This window comes from Panthera leo, chromosome A2 (assembly GCF_018350215.1).
Source record: "Panthera leo isolate Ple1 chromosome A2, P.leo_Ple1_pat1.1, whole genome shotgun sequence".
Taxonomy (NCBI): Eukaryota; Metazoa; Chordata; class Mammalia; order Carnivora; family Felidae; genus Panthera; species Panthera leo.
This window is the reverse complement of record NC_056680.1, coordinates 109,566,872-109,592,453: the sequence shown is the minus strand read 5'-3', so window position 1 is coordinate 109,592,453 and position 25,582 is coordinate 109,566,872. Positions and strand designations below refer to the sequence as shown.

Below are 25,582 nucleotides of genomic sequence, written 5' to 3'. Positions count from 1 at the left end.
CCAACTCAATATTGCAAATGAGGATACTGAGATCCGGAAGTTTTAAGTAAACTCGCCCAAGACCACAGTAGGTCTTAATTAGTCCAGATTAAGAGCCCTCTCTGATCTAAGATACACCTTTTATATCGGTGTCCTCCTCCCAGTATAACTAACTACTGCCTACTCTGCCTTTTCTGCGTAAGTACTAAAAAAGAGAGAGACAAAGAGAGAGAAAAGAAAAAAGAAAAGGAAAGTACATCTACCATCGTCTTCAAACTTATTGTCTTCCTCTGAGCCAAAACTCCATACACTGTAACATAAGTTGTAAAAAGTTTTCCAATGCATTTGATATTACTTGGATCAGTATTTAAAATCAGTTTTACGGGGCGCCTGGGTGGCTCAGTCGGTTAAGCGTCCGACTTCAGCTCAGGTCACGATCTCACAGTCCGTGAGTTCGAGCCCCAGGTCAGGCTCTGGGCTGATGGCTCAGAGCCTGGAGCCTGCTTCCGATTCTGTGTCTTCCTCTCTCTCTGCCCCTCCCCCGTTCATGCTCTGTCTCTCTCTGTCTCAAAAATAAATAAACGTTAAAAAAAAAAAATTTTTTTAAATAAAATCAGTTTTACAGTATGACCCTCCTTTTTTGGTTTCTCATCCTAAATCTTTTGCTGTTAACTTTGCAGTTGCTATTTCAGAGACTAAGAACATTAGAATGCCCCTTCCTTCTCTAAAGACAATTGTAATTTCCTGTAAAGAAGCACCTTCTTTTCTATAGTTCCTTATGGCTGCCTGCCTAAGAAAACAGGATACATCCATAAAATAGCCTTAAGAAAATTCAAATTTAGAAAAAGACTAATTTGGGTAATGATTGTTAACAAAAAATTATTTGTTTTACAAACAGTTTTGGTCATTGAAAGCTATAATCATGTACTATTAAATAAAATTGGAACATGTAGGGGAATTTTTCTTAAAATTTATGAAGTGTTAAAAAGCTTAATCTCTGCATTTTATTACATAATAAGCTCTTCTAGGGACTTCTAAATACGTAATTTTTATTTTCATGCAATTCAGGAGCACATAGAAAGCATTAAGTAAATTAACTCCCATTATTGCCATTGTCTTTTTTCTTTTAATAATTTGTGGTAATTGGATCTATGTTTGAAATACATAAGCATTATAGCCTCCAAGCAGAAGAATAGGAATAAACAGTTTTTAAATTATTTTTTATTGGCAGAAAATTCTTTAAAAACACTAATATTTTATAACTAGGTGTTCATAAATTACCAGGTTACTCAGAAAAGTGTCAAGATAAACAACAATGGTAGTACAGAGCAGAAGATAACATAGACTTGTCTTAACAGTGGTAGTGCTCAGAGGTCAAGTCTTTGCCCAGCCAAATGATCTATGAGGCCATAGAAGGTATATTTTGCTCTATAAAAGGAAACAAAAACAAAGACCTCAGATATAAAGACAGCCAACAAGTAACAGTATGACAATGAACTCTGACGGCATGAGGAACGTATAGGCTTTTTTTACATTATGCACAAACAATCCCCCAAATCTCAAAGGTTTATTTCATTTTCATGAAACTGATCCTTGGCCATTCAGCTATGAGTCTCCGCCATAATGTGTCTATTCTAGGGCCTCAACACATAGAGCACAGCTGTCTTGAAAGCACATTTTCTTGGCAGAAAGAGCAAAGCTATGGTGGACACGTGCACTGCTCTAAAAACTTCCCCTTGAAAGTTGCATATATCAGTTTCCCTCATGTTTCATTAGCAAAAGCGAGTCACTTAGCCAAGTCTAACTTCAATGCTGTGTGAAGTAAAATCCTCTTACAGAGAGGAGCCTCAATAGTATTGATAATAATATAATAATAATATTTGGGGCGCCTGGGTGGCTCTGTCAGTTAAGCATCCAACTTCGGCTCAGGTCATGATCTCACGGCTGGTGAGTTCGAGCTCTGCATCGGGCTCTGTGCTGACAGCTCAGAGCCTGGAGCTGCTTCAGATTCTGTGTCTCCCTCGTTGTCTGTCCCTCCCCTGTTCATCCTCTGTCTCCCTCTCTCTCTCTCTCTCTCTCTCTCAAAAATAAATAAACATTAAAAACAAAAATTAAAATAATAATATTTATTATTTTAATAATAATAATAATATTTATTTATTTAGGCTCATCTATACACCAGTCACTAGGCTAAGTGCTAGCACACAGATTACCCCTTTCCAATTTTGTAATAACCCTACAATTTGGGTACTAATTGTCATCTTTAAGAAGAGGAAATTGAGACAGAGTAAAGTTAATTAATGCTAAAATCCCACAACTAGCAAGTAAACATGGGATCCTAAACTCAGACACAGACAGTCTAACTCCAGGGTTCAGCTCCTAACCCGCATGCTGAAGTAGTACACAAAGTCCAATTGCAGAGTTTATGGAATATGGAATACATAAGACAAAAGATTCAATATTGAGACATATGAGATAAACAAAGGAAATTCATAAGATTTTAATGCTAAGTCAGCAAGTCCTGGTAATACACATATTCAGTAAACTTGGTTACTTGCAAAAGCTTTGCAATATCCATAACACCATGGAAAGAGATATTCTTAGAGATTGAGGCCAAGAAGACCAAGAAGGATAATGTGAGACAGACTATATTTATCAAAAAAGACCAAAGATTAAGACCAAGGGAACCTAAGAAATTAACCAAGATATGGATCCCTGACCTTTCAGACTAGTGAATTACCTAAAGTAGTGTTTAGGCAGTCCCTTCCTTTGTCCTATGTGTATCACTCTGGAATGAGTTAAAAGGAATAGGCATGAGTGTATAGTATTAGAGCCCAAATTTACACAATCACATGAGGTACGCAGAATGAATACTCCTATTTTCCAAACACACAACTTTCACCCTTTTTTTTTCACCCCATCAATTCTTTCACTATGTCCCACATCCATCAAAATAAGAAAAAAATCTGATATTCATTATATTCTAGTGCAAATAAATTTCCATTAATTTGCTCACTGGGGGGGAAAGAAGCTCACTGCTGTTACTATAGAAATGTTTCTGGACACTAAATGTGGGTGGACAAATGAGTATGTAATGCTGTTAGTTACCTACCTTTCCAGTTTATTAGTACCATTCTTTCTCTACTAACTAACCTAACTTGACTCATTCCTGTCTCTCTTGCTCCAACAGGCCCACTTTCTTCTCCGTTTTCTTTCTCTAGCTCTTGAACATAAAATTATCCACAACCTAGGTCACCTGAGTGGTTCAGTCGGTTAAGTGTCCGACTCTTGATTTCGTCTCAGGCCATAAGATCAAGTCCTGCATCAGGCTCCGTGCTTGGGATTCTGTCTCTCCCTCTCTCTCTGGCTCTTCCCCCCCCAAAATAAGTAAACATTTTAAAAATTAAAAAAAATTGTCCACATGTACTTGCATATGCATGTTGAACTTAATTATCATGAAAACTTATCATATAAAATGTTGTATATTTATTTCATTCCTATTATTCCTGGCTTCTAATTTTGGCTCTCTGATACACTAAAAAGGGGGAAAGTTTGTTTTTTTTTTTTAATTAAGAATTAAATTAGGCTTTGAATATAAACCACATTCTATGGTAAACCACTTACCTTGAATAGACATAGATGACTGAATGGATAAATAAATAAACACGATATTGACTGAGCACATTATTAAATGTGTCAAATCATTTGGGGTTCCAATCTTAACTATCCACTTACACTTTGCTCTTTATAATTTGTGCCTTTGTGTAATCGGCAACCAGTAGCTGAGTTTTACAGAGTCACATTTTCAGTTTAATTTCAACCCGATTTCAGATTGAAAGTAATCGGATCCCATATTCATTTATAGGGAATATTCACCCATTCCCTCCAGATCTCATCTCTTCTATGTCTGGCTCTCTGCTCAGAAGACAGTCCTCTGCAGACCATACCACCAGGGTTTCCTTGCCTTTGGGCTCCTGGTTGGATTTTGCCGGTGGAAGGCATGGATAAAGAAGTTACACTGGGTATTTAGCCCCATCGCTCCAGCTCTGCCTGCTGGGCCATCGTTTGGCAATGACTACATTCTTCCTCAGCCTGAAGCTCCTGCAAATATACCTCTCACAAGGGTCTGCTCAGAGGCACTCACCCCTCAACACCTCAAGCTGAGGGACATTAAGAACTTGCTACCATTGCTGCATTCCAAATACTTCTCTGTTACTTGATGACTCCTCCAAACTGTCTACACCTGTATACGGAGTGACTTAAACCCTCCTTACCCCTTTGATTGTGCCATCTGCTTTTCTGTTTAGATTACAATATAGGCTAAAAACCACCTATCCTAAGAATAGGGTTTTAAGTCAGGCAGCCACAAAATGCTCTGATTGCAGCTACCATGTAGTTCCATCATCATCACAAGACTAAGACTGAAGAATTCTTTTAAGGCACAACGGGAGCTCACCAAAGTCTAGAGTTCCAATGTTTTCTGAGAATCTGGGATTTTCCTATCCAATGTAATTCAAGGTATGTAGGACACGTGTATATTCCTCCAAGCTTTAGCTTCACCATGCAGGGAAGGGTTACTATTTGTGTGTATGTGTGTGCGCGTGTATGTATGTGTGTGTGTGTTTCAGCTTAAGATGCACATGTATGTCTTCAATAGATATATCTAACACAATAATTATAGTATTGACATAACATGTAGCAAGTTGCATTGAAATGGATCATATAAAGTATGTGAATTAGGAGCCAAAAAGGAACCTGTTTTTGAAGTAGTTGTCTCAGAAAAGCATTCTAGTGTGTTTTTAGGGGCCACAATTAAAGAAAGTAATATTCTTGTTAGTCTTCAAATGAAGGTGTTCAGTACTCACAGCAGGAAAACTTAGAATAGATAGTCTAACACTATAATGAGGTGTTAAGAGAACTGGAAGAATAAGAAGCTTCAGATTTGAGGCTAACCACTGTATGTAAAGAAAAGAGAAAACTGTGGTTCATCTTCCATTTGGTTATTTCATTAGTGTGATGGTTCATATTAAAACTACCAAACAATGGAAACAAGGAAGTTTGTTGGGGAAAAAAAGTCAAATCAATAAAAATCATCTTTAAAGATTGCAAAATCATCAGCAAAATACAGCTGACTCAATGAATGTGCATTAGTCCCCTAATGCAGTAACGAAAAGTTTAAACTATTTCTGTTGATTTAAAACCACATATTTCCTTATTATTCTTCCAGGCTTGATATTATTTGTATTTTTATGTGTTTTTTAATGTTTATTTATTGAGAGAGAAAGAGAGAGAGAGAGAGAGAGGGAGAGAGACAGAGAGAGAGAGAGAGAGAGGGAGAGAGACAGAGAGAGAGAGAGAGAGAGAGAGAGAGAGAGAATCCCAAGCAGGCTCCACACTGTCAGCACAGAGCCCAGCACAGTGAGATCATGACCTAAGCCAAAACCAAGAGTTGGATGCTCAACCAACAGATCCAACAAGGTGCCCCTATTTGTATTTTCTAAAGATAATGTCAGCATTATACCCCTTCTGGATGCTTTTATCTTTATACCTTAAAGAAATGGACTTTCTCTAATGAATCCAGAGTACTGTAATATCCCCTACCCCATCAATAACCCCTTTTTTCTCTTCAAAAAGAGACTTTGATCTTTTTTTCTTTAACAAAACTTTCCTAGTATTGGTTGAAAACCCTGGAAAAATAGAACTCAGCAACTATATTTTACATGGTATTACTCATCTCATAGCAGTTGCATGCTTCAGTGCTTTAAAAAAGCTTTTTAGATTTGTAATATACAGTAGTCCTCCCCTTATCTGTGGTTCAGCTTTCCATTGTTTCTGTTACCTGCAGTCAGTCTCGGGTTCAGAAACAGATGACCCTCCTTCTGACGTATCACCACTGTCATTATGCCTACATCATCAGTCGCTTCATTTCATCTCATCACGTAGGCATTTCATCTCACACCCTCACAAGGAGAAGGATGAGGTCGTATTCACATAGCTTTTATTACAGTATAGTGTTAGAAGTGTTTTATTTTATTAGTAGTTAGTATTGTTAATCTCTTATCATGCCTAATGTACAAATTAAACTTTATCATAGGTATGTACATATGGGAAAAAAATAGTATCTATAGAGCTCAGTACTATCCATGGCTTCGGGCATCCACTGAGGATCTTAGAATGTATCCTCTGCAGATAAGGGAGACTACAATATTTCTTAAATATGTATCATTTCTCCCTACTGCCCTGTGCATTACTCAAATTTGTCCATTTAACACTAAAGAACAAAGTGCTATTTTTCCTAACTCTTTGGCTTACTAGTAAGAAAGGCATATTTTATCATCTTTAAATATGAAATGGATCCATGATTTTTAAAATATGTTACTTTGTAGTCTGACAAAGAAAATAGGACACAAAAGACATAAATTAATGTTAAGAAAAAGCTTACTGGGGAAAATATTTCTACCTCCTTGCTTTTCTCACTTAGAAATTTTGAAAGGATGAAGATTTCCCCAGAAAGGACTGGGGAATTTCAGAAGAACTAATAGGACATATTCACAAATCCTTATATTGAAATGTTATTTTAATATATTTCATTTGGAATTATTAAGAAATCCTCTTTCCTCCTATTTCAATATGACTTAACCTCAATGGTAGCCAAATATTTATGCTACAACAAATTCTTTTGGTGACTAATTCCTGTATTTCAAATAATGACTTTTCTACAGTTTTATTTAAACTTAGGGCCTGTGAAGAAAACGTTTAACTGTTTTAGAACACTCTGTTTGGACTTTTGAGTTAAATACAGTGGACTGAACAGGAATTTGTCTTGGGTTCTCCTAAAACCCCATTAAAATGACAATAATGATTGTTTTGAAGAATAAATCCATAAAAACAGAAAGAATGAGAAGGAAGACAACAACAGCACAATTGGAGAGGTTGCAAAACAAGATGGATGAATTATAAATGGTTAAGAAGCTAAGAGAAACCTTAAAATAAAAATAAGTCAACTCATGACTCAAGAATTGGAAATAACCCATACCCCTAATCATGGAACTGGCTAGTAGATACAGTATTGGAAATACAGAGTTAGTAATACTGGCTCTGAAAAGTTTTCAGAAAGAGTTTGCCCTTAGGAGATAATTTAATTGTGAACCACTGGATGCCTGGGGAAACTGAGGAGACATATCTGTCACATTACATTGATAAGTAGACTTCACAGTAGACACCTGAACTGCCAGTGCCCACTGTCCAGTTGATGCCCAGACTTTAGCAATTGGATTAATACTCCCTGGAATGGACTGAGGAAAATGATACTAGAACTCCTGTAGGTTGAGGGTAAGATTTCTCTAAAACAGAAGGAAGAGTATACTGTGGATGTTTGAAAAAGGATGTGCTTATTGCATTGTGTGAGGGGTGGGGGAGTGGGGGGTGTAGGGAGATGCGGAGTGAGACAAGGATTTCAAAATAAAAAACATAATAAATACCTAGGGTGCGTCCATGAGGGACCCCCAATAGCAGGTTTGAGTGCTGCTCTCTTCGCACTATGTCAGTCATACTTAGTTGTGACAGCTTTCAGTTGCCTGCAATGCTTTAGTAATTCTGATATATCCTTGTAGCCTGGTGTGCATGATTTGTAGGGAATAGACACATAGGACAGTGAAGGAAATGCTGCCTGTTGCACAGAAAGTCCTCTAGAAGGGCACCTGTTGGAACAGAACAGCATCACAGTTCCAGGGAAAGAGCCAGCCACAAAGTTTGTGGTGATCAACAGGAACACATGGCGAGAAAAAGCAGCTGAGGGCAGGCGCTCAGAACAACTGTGAGAAAAACTCAATCTCAAATATTCTGGAAGGCGGTGACAGTGAGGGAGTATTGCAGCTGGTTTCCCCAGAAAGCAGACTCTGAGAAAGAGGATAGTGTGCAGAGAGCTTACTAAGCAGAACTCTTGGGACCAACCTTTTGTGGGGAAAGAAGTCAGCAGGATTGGGCAGAGGGAGAAGCTGGGCTGTATGTACTGCAACCACACACAGCCTTGAATGAGCCACAATGAGCTCTGAAGCTGGAATGGCCCTTTCTAGTCATCTTGAGCCAGGGTGAGGTGGCTGAGCCTTTTTTGTCCTTAGTTCAAAGGCATGCATTTGGGCAAGGACGCTCTCTTCAACAAAGGATAACTCTTTCCATCAGCTGAGGAAATAAGTCCTTCAGTTCTGAACGGGGGATTTGGACAGCACAGTGTAGTATCCACCATAGTAGAGAAGACTGAAAAATGTTGAAATAGAACATGAGTTTCAGTAGAAGGTTGCTAAACTGCTTTGTGAGAAGAGTAGACTTGGTTACATGCAGGGAGAGGTTTTGTTTTGCAGAGGATGGAGGGTAAACACACCGAAAAAGTGTGTTTGGGTAGTAACGAGAGTTCTGAGAGGTAGTGGAAGGGGTGAAGGAGGAGAATGAAGGCATGATGGCTGGTAGACTAAGATTAACTTTGCCGGGGCAGGGGGGTTGCGGGGGGAGAGAGGAGGGGAGAAGGGTTGCAAAGAAGTGAGGGGATTTATTACATTTTAGCTATGTGGTATGCCTGTGTGAACCTTCTTCTCTATCAAACCACAAAATCTGCAATAAATTTTTCATTATTCACCAAGACATTGTGGAATTGGATGTTTCCTGCTGTGTTTTTTTTTATTTTCAACTACAACAAAGTGTGAGTACTGTCTCTGAGCAGCCTGGAGCCTTTAAGACCTAGACTGATCACTTAGGGGCCAGCCCCATCTGGCAACAGATGCCTTCACAGTGAACATGATGGTGAAGTTCAGAGCAAAAGTAGAAAAAGACTTGTGTTCGGTATTATCATCAGACAAACTTTAGGCATGTCAAAACACGTAAAATCATTCTGTTTGCACCATCACTGTCTAAAAAGACAACAACCTTGGAATTGGAAATTTGATCTCATGAGCAAATATCTCATGATATTTAAAGAAAATATCATCTATGTATGGAGTGCTTCCAAATGTATCCCCTAGCCAGATCTCTCCCCTCATTCCAGGCTTTGTGGCTGCTACTCAACAAATTTGCTTAGATGTCCCAAACCAGGTGTCTGATCTTCTCTCTGCAATCGAGTACCCCTTAGAGTTTTTCTCTCCTCAGTTAATAACAACTCCAAACTTTCAACTACTCAGGCCCAAAATTTGGATTCATGTTTAATTTCTCTCTTTCTCTCATAAACTATATCCAATTCATTAGCAAATCCTGGTAGCTTTGCCTTCAAAATATATTCAGAGTCTGATTGTGTCTCTCCATCTCCACCACTGCTCCCAAACCATCATTACCTCTCACCTGGATCAGTTTAGTAGCCTCTTAACTAGTCTTCCTGCTTCCACCTTGTTCCTCTACAGCTTATTCTCAGGGTGGAAACCAACACAAATAGAAGTCAAAGTCTTGGCAATGGCCTACAAGATCCCTAGATGATCTAATTTTCTACTGCCTTCTGACCTTATGTCCTGTAACTCTGCCTCTCATTTTCCACGGGTATCCCTGTTGTCCCTAGCTGGTATCCCATGCCAGGCACACCACTGCCCACACTCTTTGCATTTGCTGTTCCCTTTGCAGCAATGTTTTTCTCCCTAATATACACAGAATACACCCCCTTTAATACTTTAGTATTTACTCACAAAGCACCTCCTTAAATTCGACAGCCCTCACATTCTTTCATTCCTTATTTCCCTTCCTTCCTTATTTCTATGGTACCTATCTCCATATGATATACTATATTTTTTACTTATTTATTTGAGTACTATATATCTTCCTCCATTTCCATTTAAAGCAAACTCCACAAGGCTAGAGATTCTTATCCTATTCAGTGTTATATTGCTAACCGTCTGGAACAGTACTTGGCACGTAGCAAGCAGGTGATAAAATTGACTGAATGAATTTCATAAGTTAATTTTACACTATGAGTATTTGAGAAGGTGCATGTCTTCATCTTGATCTTTATCTTGAGGATTTCATCAAGTCTCAGTACTAAATACCTGTGCAAATAGTAGAGTTTCATTAGGCGATGTCATCTAGTATGTTTTTACTCCAAGCAAAACCTGCTGAACATTATCTTGCTATGAGTATATGCAGGAGGCAATATAAAAGATAGTTGTGGTCCAAACCCCAAATCCCAATCCATTCCTTCCAGTTCACTCCTCGTGTAAACAGAGTTTCATGTAACATTTCTAACAGAATGGAATCATTTGGGGAAGGTAGAATGGAAAACCGAGTGGGTAGCTTGAGAGAAAAACACTGGAAGTCGTAATTTGCCTTTCATAAATTCACACAAGTGAGAAATTCATCTAAAAATGGAAATTCTAAAACAACCAGAAAAAAAAATGACTTACGAACCAAATTTTTGTTTTTCTTTCTCTTCTTTTGTAAAAAATGGCTTCCATTTGCTGTGACTCCATCACCTGAAAGGGACCACTGACATTGGTAAATGCACTCCTGGAGCACATCTGTCCTTCCATTCCCATCAATCAGCAACACGAAGTAAGTGCCCACTTTTCACATCAGATATTGTGATGTGTTTAAGAGGCACCTGGGTGGCTCAGTCGGTTGAGCATCCGACTCTTGGTTTCAGCTCAGGTCATGATCTCACACTTCATGGGATCGAACCCAGCGTCAGGCTCTGTGCTGATAGCATGGAGCCTGCTTGGGATTCTCTCTGTCCTTTTCTCTCTCTGTCCCTTCCTTACTTGTGCACGCACACTCTCTGTCTCAAATAAACTTAAAAAAAAAGAAGAAAAAAAAGAATCAGACAACACTATCCTTAGTCTTCTTAATTTTTCCAATTGGACTGAAGAGCATTGGAAAAGCAGTTATACCTCTTTAATTCACACACTACTAAAGCTGAATTTGTGACTATTCAGAAGGAGGCCAGGGTAGTTTTTGTACTACCTCCAAAGAGAATCTTTATTAAATAAATGAATTTTCCACAAAATTTCATGAAAACTATTTTAACTGTTTCAGGCCACTATTTTCAAGTACCTTTAAGCATTTAAAAATACTCATTTACACACAGCTTGTTGTTATGTCATTCAGAAATAATTTTGATCTATTTACTAAAAGCAAGTCAGCAAAGGACATCTAAGCCAACGTTTCTTTCAGACCTAGCTATGGTAGCTTCCTTAAAAGAGGTAAAAAACTGTAATTATTTGTAAATCTTTTTTTAGCTGAGGATTTTTCACATTAAATATAAATTAGAGTGGTTTCCCTATACTTAAATAAATTTTAAAACATACAACTGAACTTACATAGAAATACACACAAATGCTATATAGGTGAGTGGGGGGAGAAGGAAGGAAGGACAGATAGATGGAAGGAGAAATGGACAGAAGGAAGGATGGAAGGAATAAAAAAGAAATAAAAACATAAACATTATTTTTAAGGTAACTAAAACCAACTATGTCACAACAGATTGCTCAGCTGGACAACCAAAGCCTTTCATAAACTGGTTCTATCTTTTTCAGTTCATCCACCAAATAAAGATATTTTGTATATTTATTACTGATCTGGAAAATTTCCCAAATATAAGGACCATAAAATTTAGATATTTTGTATCCTCAGTTAGTAGATGGATTTGGACATGGCATGTAGTTAAGGCCTATTACCCAAAAAATGTTTTGGTCCTAGGCCTTCCATTTCTCTCTCTCTCTTTTTTTTTTAAATTGATTTTTGAGAGAGATAGAGAGACAGAGCACAAGCGAGGGAGGGGCAGAGAGGGAGACACAGAATCTGAAACAGAATCCAGGCTCTGAGCTGCAAGCACAAAGCCCAACACGAGACTCAAACTCATGAACCATGAGATTATGATCTGAGCCGAAGTCGGACATTTGACCAACTGAGCCACCCAGGTGCCCCCCATTTCTCATTTTTGTGTGGCAACATAGCGTAGGAAATCTAGAGCTCTATAGCCAGACACCCCGACTTCAAATTCTGGCTTTACCCTTTACTAGCTCAACAAGCATATCACAACCTCCCTGTGCCTCAGTTTCCTCATCTATAAAATGAAGGCATAATAGTTGTATATAATTTATACTTTGTTGCAAACATGAAATGAGTTATTGCCTATAAAGTGCTTGGTATGGTACTGGCATAAAGTAAGTGCTCCATAAGTGCTAGCATTAATTATTACTGCTATTGTTATTATGGCTGAAATTCAGTCATTATCTTTATATTTAGTTTCTTCCTGTACTTAGTGAAGATTACTGCCCTGTCACATGCCTACCTTTCAAGGTAAACCAGCAATGTAGCAAAGGCTCATGAAGGAAGGCTAGCCTCAGTCTATTAAATGCAGGATGAATAATCAACATTGAGATAAGTAAATCAAAAATATCAGAATAATATAGCTAAATTCTATTAAAGATATTTGAGGCTGTATTCACTGCTTGGATAGGACAACCCAATGACTGATGATTCCCCCAAATAACACTGATATTCAACAATCTAGTATTGTATAGATTTTTATATAGGTTCCTACCTATATATGTCCACATTTATCTTAGATTCTTAGAGTGTTGTGATAAAGGAAATAAAGTATACCTTCATCAATAGAGTCACAGCTTTAGACATTTATTCCCTGATATAAAAATCAAGCCATAGGCACTAGAGTAGCCTTACACTCTCAGGTTAGAACTAAGTTCTTGCCTTTATGAAAAGAAAAGAAAATGGTCCAGATTACTTTATCTTCTGACCAAAAAAAAAAAAAAAAAGTGCTATTAAACAACATACAAAGAAGAAATTTAAGGTATTCATTGATCAACAGCTATTGCCTTTAGAACATCAGTAGTGTGTATATATCATGCTCTTTGAAGTGAATTCTTGTATGTAAAAAGCAACTCTATAATTTGCAATAACTGTTTACACATGTTATTTCATTTGATCTTTATAACAATCAACAAAGGGATAAATATAAATACCATGTAAAGTAGATATTAATACTTTTTAAAACTATGTCTTAGGGAACCTAAGGACTAAGCCATGGTCAAATGGCTAGTAAATAGGGGAATCAGATTCAGATTCTAAATCAAATTATTTCAGTATTCAGTAACTTCTTGTCAAGGGTGTATTATGTGCTAAATACTATACTAAGCTCTAGGGCTGTAATTACTCTTTGCCTTTTACTGGTTTTCAGTCTTGACGAGATGATAGAAGAGCAACAAAGTCATTACAGTACAATGATAATGGAAATTTCATTCATTGATTCATTCATTCAATATTTGTTGCCTATTGTATCAGTCTGTTCTAGCAGGAAACAATGGCATACTCTGTATTTATCTAAGTATTTATCTCTGGCTATGGCTTAGTTATGGTCCCAACAGAAAACAGGTAGTACTCCCAAATTAGGATAATTTAAGTAAGGCTTAATAAAGGCAAGATTTATATGGGTAGAATCATCCAACTTCCCAGGAGTAATAACAGTTGGCCTGTTACTACCTTGAAGCTTCTATCAAGGTAAGAATGCAGTAACTGGAATCCAGGAGAATCCAGTAGAGAGGGCCATCTTGAAAGGAACTGTATTCTTTGAATGCAAAACAATATCATCAGGATGATATTCCAAGGTGGGAGCCAGAGACATAAGTACACCAAACTCACTCTCCTCTGACCCCTGATGAGATTCCCATTGGCTAAACCCAACAGGAAGCAAGAGGTTAAGGTTGTAACCCATAGATGTACTCCATACAGAGCCGTCTCAAAAGGCATAAAAGTGTATGGAGAACAGTAGGATGTGAGTATGGAGAGGCCAACAATTCTAGAGGGCAAAAGTCTGAAGTCAGTTTGCACATCACTGCAATCTGTGTCTCCATGGTCAAAGGACCTCCAATTCTGTGTGGGTAATCCTCCTCTGCCTTCCTTTTATAAGGACACTTGTGATGGCATTTAGGACCCACCCAGAAAATCCAAAATAACCTCCACACACATCTCAAAATCCTTAACTTAATCTCTTATGCACAGACCCCTTTTCAAATAAGGTAATATTTGTAGGTTTCAAAGATTTAGGGTATGGTATCTTTGGGAGACCATTTTTATACATGCCACAGTTTTCATTTTCAAATGTGAGAAGACAATGTATAATACCCAAAACTGAAAAATGAAGCAGTAACAAGCCTGTTTTTCAGTGACATGTAGGTATATACCCAAAGAATTAGCTAGAAAGGGTAAAATCGCTGACTCTGTGTAGGGTTAAATAAACATGGAGGAAGACATCCTCAACCAGGACTCCACTAGAATATTAAAAAAAAATTCTTTTAATGTTTATTTACTTTTGAAAGACAGAGGTAGAGTGTGAGTGGGGAGGGGGCAGAGAAGGAGATGCAGAATCTGAAGCAGGCTCCAGGCTCTGAGCTATCAGCACAGAGCCCAATGCAGGGCTTTTACTCAGGGACTGCAAGATCATGACCCAAGCCAGATGTTTAACCTACTGAGCCACCCAGCTGCCCCTACTAGAATAAATATTTAAACCTTAGTGCCCTAAAGCATCCATCGTGTGTTAGTAATTATCTTCTCTACTATGCTTCATGAAGGGACTATCGCTCCACTATTAATGGGAAATTGGGAAAAAGAAAAAAAGTCCCTTAAATCCTATTCTGTAGGGCTTAATTTTCTAATGTAACCCTGGTTGAGAGAGGCATTTGGAGCTGGACACAAAAGTAAAAGTAAGCTTTAAAAAAGTAAAGTAAGGGGTGCCTGTGTGGCTCAGTCAGTTAAGCATCTGACTCAGGTCATGACCTCCTGGTTCCTGAGTTCGAGCCCCGAGTCGAGCTCTGTGCTGACAGCTCAAAGCCTGGAGCCTGCTTCGGATTCTGTGTCTCCCTCTTTCTCTGCCTGCCCCTGCTCATTATATTCTCTCTCTCTCTCTCTCTCTCTCTCTCTCTCTCAAAAACAGATAAACATTAATTTTTTTTTAACTAAATAAAAGGAGAAGGAGTGGAAACAACATCTTTCAAGGGTTTCAAAAGTCTAGTATTAAGAGCAGAAGAGAAAGAGGAAGTTCTGACAGTTGCACAAGTTTCCTAAAGGAGATGAGAGAGTTTGGTTTTAGACAGAAGGAGAGGCACCTATTCTTTCACAGCTAATGAGGGAAGAAAGAAATGGGATAGATGCTGGTAAATTTTAGGTGCATAGCAAGAAGTTGAAGAAACTCATACGTGGTAACTCTCACTTTTTCTGTGCAAAAGAGATTTTGTATGATTATACTTCACTCCCCACTTCATTATGACTGTCATCGATAAAACAGAGTCATTAACATACAACAACTCTGAAAGATCACTTTGTCTTCTTAAAGAAGTAATCCAACTTCAACTTGGTATCTGTGTTAACATCAGCTAATAATCATTTTCTGAAGTGTTCTATTCAATTTACATCTCTCGCCTCCTAGAAGGAAGAATGTTAATGGTGAGGAAAGCTGTCAAGTCTCTGATTACTGCCTACAAATGTTATCACTTGCTACTGTTCAACAATGTTCTGATGAAAATATTACTACTAATGGAACAACATGCATATGTTCTTAGGATAGAAATAGTATTGCGACATTCTGCTTGCTTACAAGTAAAGTAAATTAACATTGAACTGAGGTGAAAAGTAATTCCTTGAGCAAAGTTCTCATGAAATTTTAGCTCTGAATGCACACATTTCATAGAAGATTGCAAGAGACTTCATTCAGGCTTGAACACTTACCTAAATAAAAATCTCATCTCTCAGTAGGTATTATTATGGAATTAAAGCAGTTAATGCAGCTCCAATCTCATATTTCTGGGTACACTAAATTGTGTTTAGTGTCATAAACTCTCCCCAAGGGGTTGACAAAGGACAAAAGATAGAGCCAGAAACCACCATCAAATCAATCTATGAGTAAATTTCATACCAGCCATCTATCTAGTTGGCTTTCTTGAATTCAAACTAAATTTTATAAAACCATGTCCAATATCTTCATTGATGATGACAGTAATGCAAATTTCTTTTTTTTTTAATTTTTAATGTTTATTTATTTTTGAGAGAGAAGCAGTGTGAGTGGGGGAGGGGCAGAGAGAGAGGGAGACACAGGATCTGAAGCGGGCTCCAGGCTCTGAGCTGTCAGCACAGAGCCTGATGTGGGGCTCGAAACCACAAACAGTGAGATCATGACCTGAGCTGAAGTTGGATGCTTTACCAACTGAGCCACCCAGGCAACCCAACAATAATGCAAATTTAAATGTAAACGACTTTTAGCCTACAGTGTATTAAAAAGTAAAGGGTAGGTAGATGCAAGAATTTTACATGAAGTAAGGAATAGCAAAGGAATTTTTAAATTAAAACCACAGAAAATTTATATTTAACAAGCATACTGAGCTTTTTCATGTGCTTTAACCGACAGTTCCAAGAGTGAAACTTTATTCTAAGGAAATAATTTTATGTACGGATGCCATTTAGAGGTAAAGATGTTCATCACAGCATTGTATTTAGTTTAGAATTATTCTTAGTTTTAAAAGCTAAGAAACTATCATTGGGAGAGGGGAGTGGGCAGTGAGGAAATGTCATTGCACATCTGTTTTCATAATATACTACTATGCAGCTATTTAACAGAGTAAATAATAGATAGATATCCAAAATGTATTAAGTGGTAAATACAGGTTGCCAAACCAAATACAAAATGTGATCCCAGGGTTGCCTATTTATAGTGTATATGCATACAAATTTGTGTTTAAAAACATAGGCAAAAATGTGGAAGAATACACACTAAATTTTATTGCATTTATTTGTGTGGTGGAATTACTGTTAATATATACACTTAAATTTCTATAACTAACATGAATTATTCATATAATGAGAATACGAAAGAGAATTTGCTTTAAAAATTATGTTTGCTAGGTGTTTTGAATGACTAAGTGAAATCCCCATGTCATATCAAATGCAAAAGCAGGATATGAAACTGTACATAAAGCATGAAATTTGTCACAAAAAAATGCAAGAAATATGCCAAAACGAGTACTAGGATTTTAAGTGACATTTTTTGTACTCATTTATACTTCTTCACACTTTTCAAAAATTTCAACAATGAATATTTATTCATTAAAAAACAAGAAATAGAGAAACATAAAGATTCATAGAAAGTGTAGAATTCCATGCAAAAAAACTAGTAACTAATGTTCACCATTGAAATTTTTCCACTGGAACGTGCTCAGTATGGTGTTTATGAAAGGCACTTCCTGCCAAATGTTCATTTATTCCTTTAAAAAATGATCTAGAAACTTCACAGACTAGATCTCCCAAATTTCTAGCTTCGGGGGCTAAGTATGGCTAACTCAATCAAGTCTGAACAAACCAATGGCTGAGGTGAAAAAGTTTTTAACGGAAGACTAAGCAATCACGTAATGTGTCCTTGAGCCATTGTCAAGCAGTTAAATATAAAATAGAGATAACAATGCTTTAAATTCAGAGGTTGAAAAAGAGGACACTAATGTGACTTAAGAAAATTTAATAAATGGGTGAGGGAGTGTAGGGAGAGCAAACGTGTAGGACTTAAATTAAGCTTTAAAAGATGGACAATATTTGACTAAAACCAGGGAAAAGATTTCATATAGTCATCATGTATGCATAACTGGATTGAAAATTGACACCTTATTACTTAGACATGCAAAAAAAAAATAGTCTTCTTGTGATTCACAATGGTCATAGTATTTATCTTGAGCCCAATTCTGGAGGAAGCTGGTGGGGAAAGTGAGTATTGTAGGTGAGGGATGCAAACTTAATAAATGTTGGTTTCTCAGTCTCTTAAACTTTTATTGATGACTCAATATTTTAAGACTAATGCTCAAGTTTTCTGATTTCCTCTAGAGGCAATGTAAGAATAAGTTACTTTATATAAAAAGAATAGTTGGTGTAATCATAAGGTTGTGAAAGTTCCTGATTGTATTTCTCTCTCCATAGACTGGCCATGGTAAAATGGAGGCATGCCATATCTTTAAATAATGGAATTTAGCCATGCTATCTTTACCAAGAACAGATGTTAATTTGGGAATAGCATAGTCTAAATCTCAGTCTAAAGACTGTGAATAGAAATGTTTTCTCAATTAGCGAGGAGCCTCCCCCTTCCCATATTGTGAAATGTCACATTTGGTTTCTTCCATCTGAGGGACCCAACAGAGAAATCATCTCTTATAAGGAGTTACAAGGTATTTTAAATGCTGTTCCCTTGTTTATCTAAGAAAGAGCCAAGATTCTAGAAATTTCTTTAGGCTTAGTGGTTTGGAAGTGTGGGGAATCAGGGAGACAAGGATGCCAATACTTTTTTTAGGCACCCTCTTCTTCCCATTCAGCTTTCCAACTGTGCTGCCCTTCTGCCTTGCTGACTAAAGGGACTAATTGCTCACCACTCACTTGGTGGCTTTCAATTCTGTGTCTTTTCACTAAAGAGAACTCTCTCTGGGCTCTGCCACAAATCCTGAGAAAGGAAGGAGTTGAAGAGAGAAGATCTGGGCTGAAGGATGTGTTATGCCTTGTGATTCATTCAAAATTTCCTTTTCCTTTTGACCTTTATCCACTGTGTCTGGGTCAAGTCTGTGAACCTCAGCTCCCCTGCCACTCAGGATGCATTTCTCCATCAAGGATACTGCCAGGGAAGACTGAGCATGGGTTTTATTACCAGCCTGGGGAGACCAGCCATCAACTCTAACAACTCTAGTCATTGTTCCTCAGTCCATTTCAGGAAGGACTGTATATGTCTTATTACTCCATATCCTAGCTTACCCCTCTCTTTGGGTCACCCACCACTAATCAAATGTGTCCTGAGCTTCCAGCACCTACCAGGCCCTGAGCTTCAGCTCAAATTGGAATTAAAAAAATGGAAAAGTCATGTCTCTATATTAAAACACAGCAGAGGCTAAGGAGGACTTAAAGGCAGACATGGAAAAATTTCATCTTAAGACTGGACTGTAGAGGGTCTGGGAAGGGGGTGGGTGCTGGTGGTGTCAGGAAGGTAAACTAGGGCTAGATTACAGAGAACCTTTAATTCTGAGTGAAAAAGACAAGATGCGACAAATCTTATTTTTTAAGCAGTGGTATTTCTGTGATTTATGTCAACAGTTTATTTTTGAATCTTAAAAAAAGTTATTTTGGTCACTTTAAATATACCACAAGCACATTTTTAAACTCTTAGATTTGTTAACACCTGCAGCTTTGTCATTGTACAAAATAAGTCACATTAAATGCTAAGTGGAAAAGCTTAAATTAAGTCTTTCAAGAATAGCCTCATCTGGAAACCAATGCTGATGGTGAGGTTTGGGGGCACCACTGCTCTAATACCATGCTTATCATTCTTAAATTTGACTCTGTGATAGAACTTTGAGGAGATGTGAGAAAAGGAGGCAAATTTCTTGCTGGCCATTCATCAAAATCTTTAGTGAGTATCTATTAACACATGATCTATGCTAGGTGCTATTTAGGAGGAAGCTGAAATCATGGTTCACCCTTTTCATATTTATAACCCTAAAAGAAACTTAATTCTAAGAACTCCAATGCCTCAAATAGAAGTTCACATTGATTTTTAGCCTATCATCATAAATCTATTACACTATCTTCACTTTTTCAAGAATCCTCCAATAATGCTAAATACATTTTAGTTATTAAGTACCTACTCTATTATTTATCTACTGAGAACCAATTATGTGCTGACCTTTACATATATTACCTAATTTAATCTTCACAACAACCTCATGAGGTAGATTTTACTATCCTCATTTCAAAACAAGTAGCCTGACTCTCAGCAAAATTAAATAGCAGGGCTTAGTTACACAGCTAAAAAGAACCCAACCTAGTTTTGCCTGATTGCAAACCTGTGCTCTTTCTCCCTCACACATTGTCTGGGCAGCAAGTTAAGAAAATACAATATTTAGAGGATTACGATGAGGACATACACCCAGCATGGAGGGCCATAAATATTGGCATGTCTGGTTCTGCCTAATAGAGTGAATTAGCCAAAAAATCTCCCCACGGAGAAACAGAGATCTAAGTCCAGATTTAAAATATAAGTGCTTTACTAGATAAAAGAGTTTAGCATATCATGTTCAAACATAAGTCTGAATGAAAAACCACGTTGGTTTCAGAGACCTTCTGGGATCTGATAATGTTAGAGCACAGAGTGTATGTGTAAGAGTGATACAAAGTGAATTAGGCAGGGAATAAATCATAAAAAGCATCCTAGAGTTTTGCTTGATGGAAAGGTCTTGTTTCCAGAAAATATTTAATTTATAGGAATTGTGTGGTTATAACTGAGTTTCCTTTGCTCAAGTTGCCAAATGGAAAATGCGGTACCCAAGCAAAAATGATTTGTTCATTTATTGAGTATTGTAATGTGCCAGAAACTGTGTAAGGCACTGAGGATAAAGACCTAAGGAAGAGGATACTCTATTGTAATTGATACTGAGGTTGACTGTTCTCCATCCCAATACACCCCCTTGCTGTAACAGGACTGACCTCGGAGACAAGGCTGGAGTGATTTTCTAAGTCAAATATAATAATTCCATCTCCCTTTCAATGCCACATTTAAGCCAGTCTGAGTTTCTAAATGTTCTTGAGATAATTCTTGTCCTTAGGTGGACTCATCATTCAGTTTTTAGGAGACTGATGGATGAACTGATTGATACACTGCTTTGTTCCAAAAACAAAGATTTCAGCCCAGCCTGCAGATGTGCATGCAAAGTACCAGAATAAAGAACAAACTGATAAAGAGGTGCCTGGGTGGCAGACTCTTGATTTCAGCTCAGGTCATGATCCCAGGGTTGTGGGATGGAGTCCCACATCAGGATCTACGCAGAGCATGAATCCTTCTTAAAATTCCCTCTCTCCCCTGCTCTCTTTCTCTCTCCCTCAAATAAATGAAAATGAAACAATAAGTAAATAAAAGAATAAACTGATGAAGAATTGAGAATAAGGGGACTAAAAGGATAGTGAACAGCTACTAGAAAAAGCAAATTTGACCCTAATGTTCCTAGAAGAAAAAGCACAAAAGAAAAACATGAATAGTTAATAAAAATCATCAACCAATTGAATGATAACAAAGCAACAACAATAGCTTATACTTAGTAAGTACTTATGGTCCAAGCACTGTTCTAAACACTTATGATATATTAATTTATTTAATTCATATTAATTCATTTAATCTATAGCACAACCCTAGAAGTGTTTTCATCCCCACCTTTGAAAGGAGAAAAAGTGAGGCCCATGAAATTTAATTAAATTATTTAATTATCTAATAAGTACAGAGCTAAGAAGAAAAATAAAAACAAATGAGTAGCTCACGGGAAGCACAGTATTCTTAATACATTGCCAGAGAGAAATATTTCTCAAGGGTCCTTATAAAGGGAGATTTTGCATTATAATAGTTAACTTGGTTGTGCAGTAATGCAGAAAATTCCCTGGCAGATAAATAAGATTTTTTGTTTTTAATGTCCGTGAAGGATAAGATTTAGAAGTAAAATCTGGATGCTCTGAAACATCTTTGTATTTCCTCTCAGTAGTTATGATCCTTTTCTCTCCCAGATGAGTAAGGTTTCAAGTTTCAAAAATACAGGCTTAAGCTGATTGTGAAATGAATCCTTCATTGGGGACTGGAAAATCTACTCACCTAGCAACTATCTTTCAAAGATACATACTGTATATGTATTTGAAATTTCCAGTAGAATTACGATTTTGAGAAATATTCTTTCTTACAGGAAGTGAAATGCATCATCTTACACGAATTTCCTTCATCATCAATATTTTGGATTGTTTTCCACTCAGACAATGGCTCTGGCATTAAAATCATGGGTAAATCTCTGGTGCTGGTTTATTAGGCATGTGGCCTAAACAGACATGGTCCCTTTGGTAGTATCTCCTCTCCATGCCTGAGTCACTTGGTTCTCCCCAGGCTTTGTCCTTCTCCTGGTCATTAAAAGCCATTGTCAGGAACGGATCTGAACAACTTGCTTCTACTAAAGTTAAACACAGGCGAGGCTTAATATCTACTTACATTTTAACCATAGAAAGAACCTGAAGGATCCAGTCACTGAATGTGGAGATTGTCTGATCTAGCCAACCTGGCCTTTTAAAGCCATATTACACGTTAAGAAAGGAGAATAAGGAAGAGAGAAGCAAGGGATTAACGTTCAAAATCTACACCTTACATTTCATTCTTAATCAAAATTATAAGGAAAATATTTCCTGCAAATGAAGAGGTGAATGTTTTCACTATAAGATTGCAGGGGTGCCTGGGTGGTGGGTGGCGTAGTCTGTTAAGCGTCTAACTTCGGCTCAGGTCATGATCTTGTGAATCGTGAGTTCAGCCCCTCATTGGCCTCTGTGTTGACAGCTCAGAGCCTGGAGCCTGCATCAGATTCTGTGTCCTCCTCACTCTCTGCCCCTCCCCCATTTGCACTCTGTCTCTCTCTTTCAAAATTACATAAACATTAAAAACAAGTTTAAAAAATTTACAGCATTGTAGATGTTGTAATATACTTATTTTTCCTAAAGAACTTCATATTCATGGGGCACCTGGGTGGCTCAGTGGATTAAGCATCTGACTCTTGATTTCTGCTCAGGTCATGACCTTGAGGTTCATGTGATCAAGCCCCACACTGGGCTCTACTCTGACAGTGCAGAGCCTGCCTGGGATTCTCTCTCTTCCTCTCTCTCTCTGCCCCTCCACTGTTCATACTCACTCCCATGTGTGCACGCTCTCTCTCTCTCTTTCTCTCTGAAAATAAATAAACCTTAAAAAAAAGAATTTCAAACTTACAAAAATGATAAAAAGTCAAACTTCTTTTTTAGGCCCAGGGCAACACAATTATCCACAGATTATAAAATTCTATGAACTCTTTGCTATTGGCTTGTGAGACATAAACACATTGAGAATAAAAATGTGAAAGAAATAATTTTGCAGTAGTTTGATAGAATAAGTTTATGTCTCTTGCAACAAATAATTTTAAAAATTATATTATTACGTTTTTTTAAATATCTTTTTTCTAGTAATTCATTTTTATTGTATTTTACAAAAGAATTGATCTACAATGGATTGGAGATATATATATATATATATATATAAAGAACTCCACAGTTAGTTGGAGAAGCACTATACTATAGTATAAATAATTCTGTGTTAAATAGGACACTGTCATATTTTGTTCTAAAACAAGTAAATGGTACCAGGTGTCAGAAGTTTAAAAATATTTTGTGGGGGAAATCTTCTATCCACTAATGCAACTTTTATATGTATGTGTATGCATATGAACTAGAAAAAGATTTGCATTGTCTGATAATCAAATATATATTCAGGAATCAATACTGGAGAAACACTATAATCAGGTAAAGAAAATATTAAATGATAACAAGATAAAATAATTTCCCAGAAGTTGTTGGAACTCAAACCGAGGAAAGGATGTCCACTGGGGCTGTTGCATTTTTGGCAAATGGCTGATAATGGAGGAAAGATTAATAGAATCATAAAAAGTTGGAAATCACAGAATCCTACTTCTTCGTTTTGACAGATGAGCTCGGAATAAGGAAGAAACTGTTGGAACTAAAACGATGAACTGGTGGGTGAGAACTGCAGTTCTCATTATATATACAGTTTCCATATATAAATACATCTTTGTTGCTATTTTGTAATATCCAGAATCAGATAATATTAGAGTGAGAGAAACCATCACTATCAAATAATACAGCTTCTAAATTTTACACATAAGACAACCATGGACTTACGAGGTTAAGTGAGCATGCCTGAAATTGCTCAGCACTTAAAAAGTAAGATCAGGAGGATTATCTCATTCCCGTTGCAGTAATATTATGAAGCATCATGTTATGGGACTTTCAGGTGAATCATCATATTAATTCCTCAGGAAAAGTCTTCTACTCAGTCCTCAAAGGAGTATATTTCATAGGAATGAAGTTTTGCTTTTCTTAGGCACATCTATGAAAAAATAAGTTTTATTTAACAAATTAAATGATTGACCACAATGATAGGACCAGAGGAATTTTGCCAAGTAAAGATAATGGATTTGGAAGAATAATACAATTAATAAAAATAAGAGAATTTCAGGGTTAGAATAAACCTCAGCTAATTTATATACACTCTGGAACTACCATCTAGCCTACTCATAAGGAGTATAGTAATGAGTCCAAATCCCACATTTTTATGTTTTTGGACTCATACACTGTGCTGATTGATTAAAAACAGAAGTTACTTGCTCGATAATTGCAGGTACTAAGCTGGCCTCATAATAACCCTGTGAAGAAGATGTTATTATTACCCATTTTACACATGGGATAATTAAAGGTGAGAGAAGTCAAGTAAGTTGTACATGTTACATTGCTTATATAAAATCACACTTCAATCTGATCATATACCCTTACAAGCCCATATCTATTATACCATACTGTGGTCTAGCTAGTCAGTCAAAATGGGATCATAGGCAGCCAAGAGAGCCCTGGAGTCAGACTGTCTGGGTTCAAATCCAGATCTCACTGCATAATGACTATGACTCTGGGAAAGTTATTTAACTCCCCTGTGCCTGCTATTTCCTTTCCTGTAAAATGGAAGTGGGACTACTATGAAGATTCCAAGTATTTAGCATATAGTAAGAACTCAGTAAACGTTATCTATTATTACCAAGGCTCAAGGAGACAACTCGAGCTAAAGTAGATCTCTTGGTTGTCCAGGGCACAGCAAAATCAATTTATTAACTCCTCTGTCCCTAATCTTCTTGTTTGTAGGCTCTCCATCTGGTGGGAAGAAGGCAATCCAGCTTCTCGAGTACTTCTCAAAGAAGTCATATATTTCTCCCGTGAAGGTAAACAGGCTCAGATATTCTTCATGCTAGAACTCGGTTGGAAGTATCAGCTTCTGATTCTCCCAGTGGCTATCACTATAACTTTATAAACAAAAAAAAAAAAAAAAGGAGAAATATACGAAGATGGTAATGAAATAGTAAAGTTAAAAACCAAATCAATATTCACCATAAGAAACTCTGAATATTATACCTCTAATTAGTAAATGTCTTGTTTAGGGATGCCTGGGTGGCTCAGTCAGTTAAACGTCTTTTGATTTCTTCTCAGGTAATGATCTCTGGGTCTTGAGGTCGAGCCCCACATAAGGCTCCATGCTAGGCATAGAGTTTCCTCAAGATTCTCTCTTTACCTCTCCCTCTTCTCCTCCCCTGCTTAGGCTGTGCGCTCTCTCTCTCTCTCTCTCTCTCTCTTTCTCAACAAATAAAAAATAATAATAAAGAAATGTCTTGTTTAAAGCAATTGTTCTCAAAAGTGACATTAGCCTGAAAGTCTCTCAGGGTTCAGGTTAGACGGAAATGACCCCAAACCAATTACAGCAGGATCTCTGGGGATGGAGCTGAGGTATCAGGTTGTTTGTTTGTTTGTTTGTTTTTTTCAAGTTCCCCAGGGGGTTCTAATGTGTAGCCAAGGTTGAGAATCACTGCTTTAATGCTACCAGGTAAAAAAAAAAAAAAAAAAAAAAAAAAAAAAAATTCCTGAGGTTGAGTCTAGAAATCTAAATGTTCAGAAAACAATTCAGGTGATACTGATGATTGGTCATATTGGAAATCTCTGG

General features: G+C 37.2%; 1 protein-coding gene across 3 annotated transcripts in view; it reads right to left on the bottom strand.

Annotated features, from left to right (window-relative positions):
- Positions 1-24,881, bottom strand: part of HDAC9 (histone deacetylase 9) — a 957,815-nt gene extending 932,934 nt beyond the window's left edge. For 2 of the 3 annotated variants that reach the window (XM_042919682.1, XM_042919691.1), the window contains exons 1-2: positions 24,629-24,881; positions 23,722-23,929 (exon numbers count right to left, since the gene is read on the bottom strand). The gene's annotated coding sequence lies outside the window, so the exon portion shown is untranslated. The remainder of the gene's footprint in view (positions 1-23,721; positions 23,930-24,628) is intronic. The other variant, XM_042919700.1, reaches the window with a different exon arrangement.
- Between the last annotated feature and the right edge of the window lie 701 nt (positions 24,882-25,582).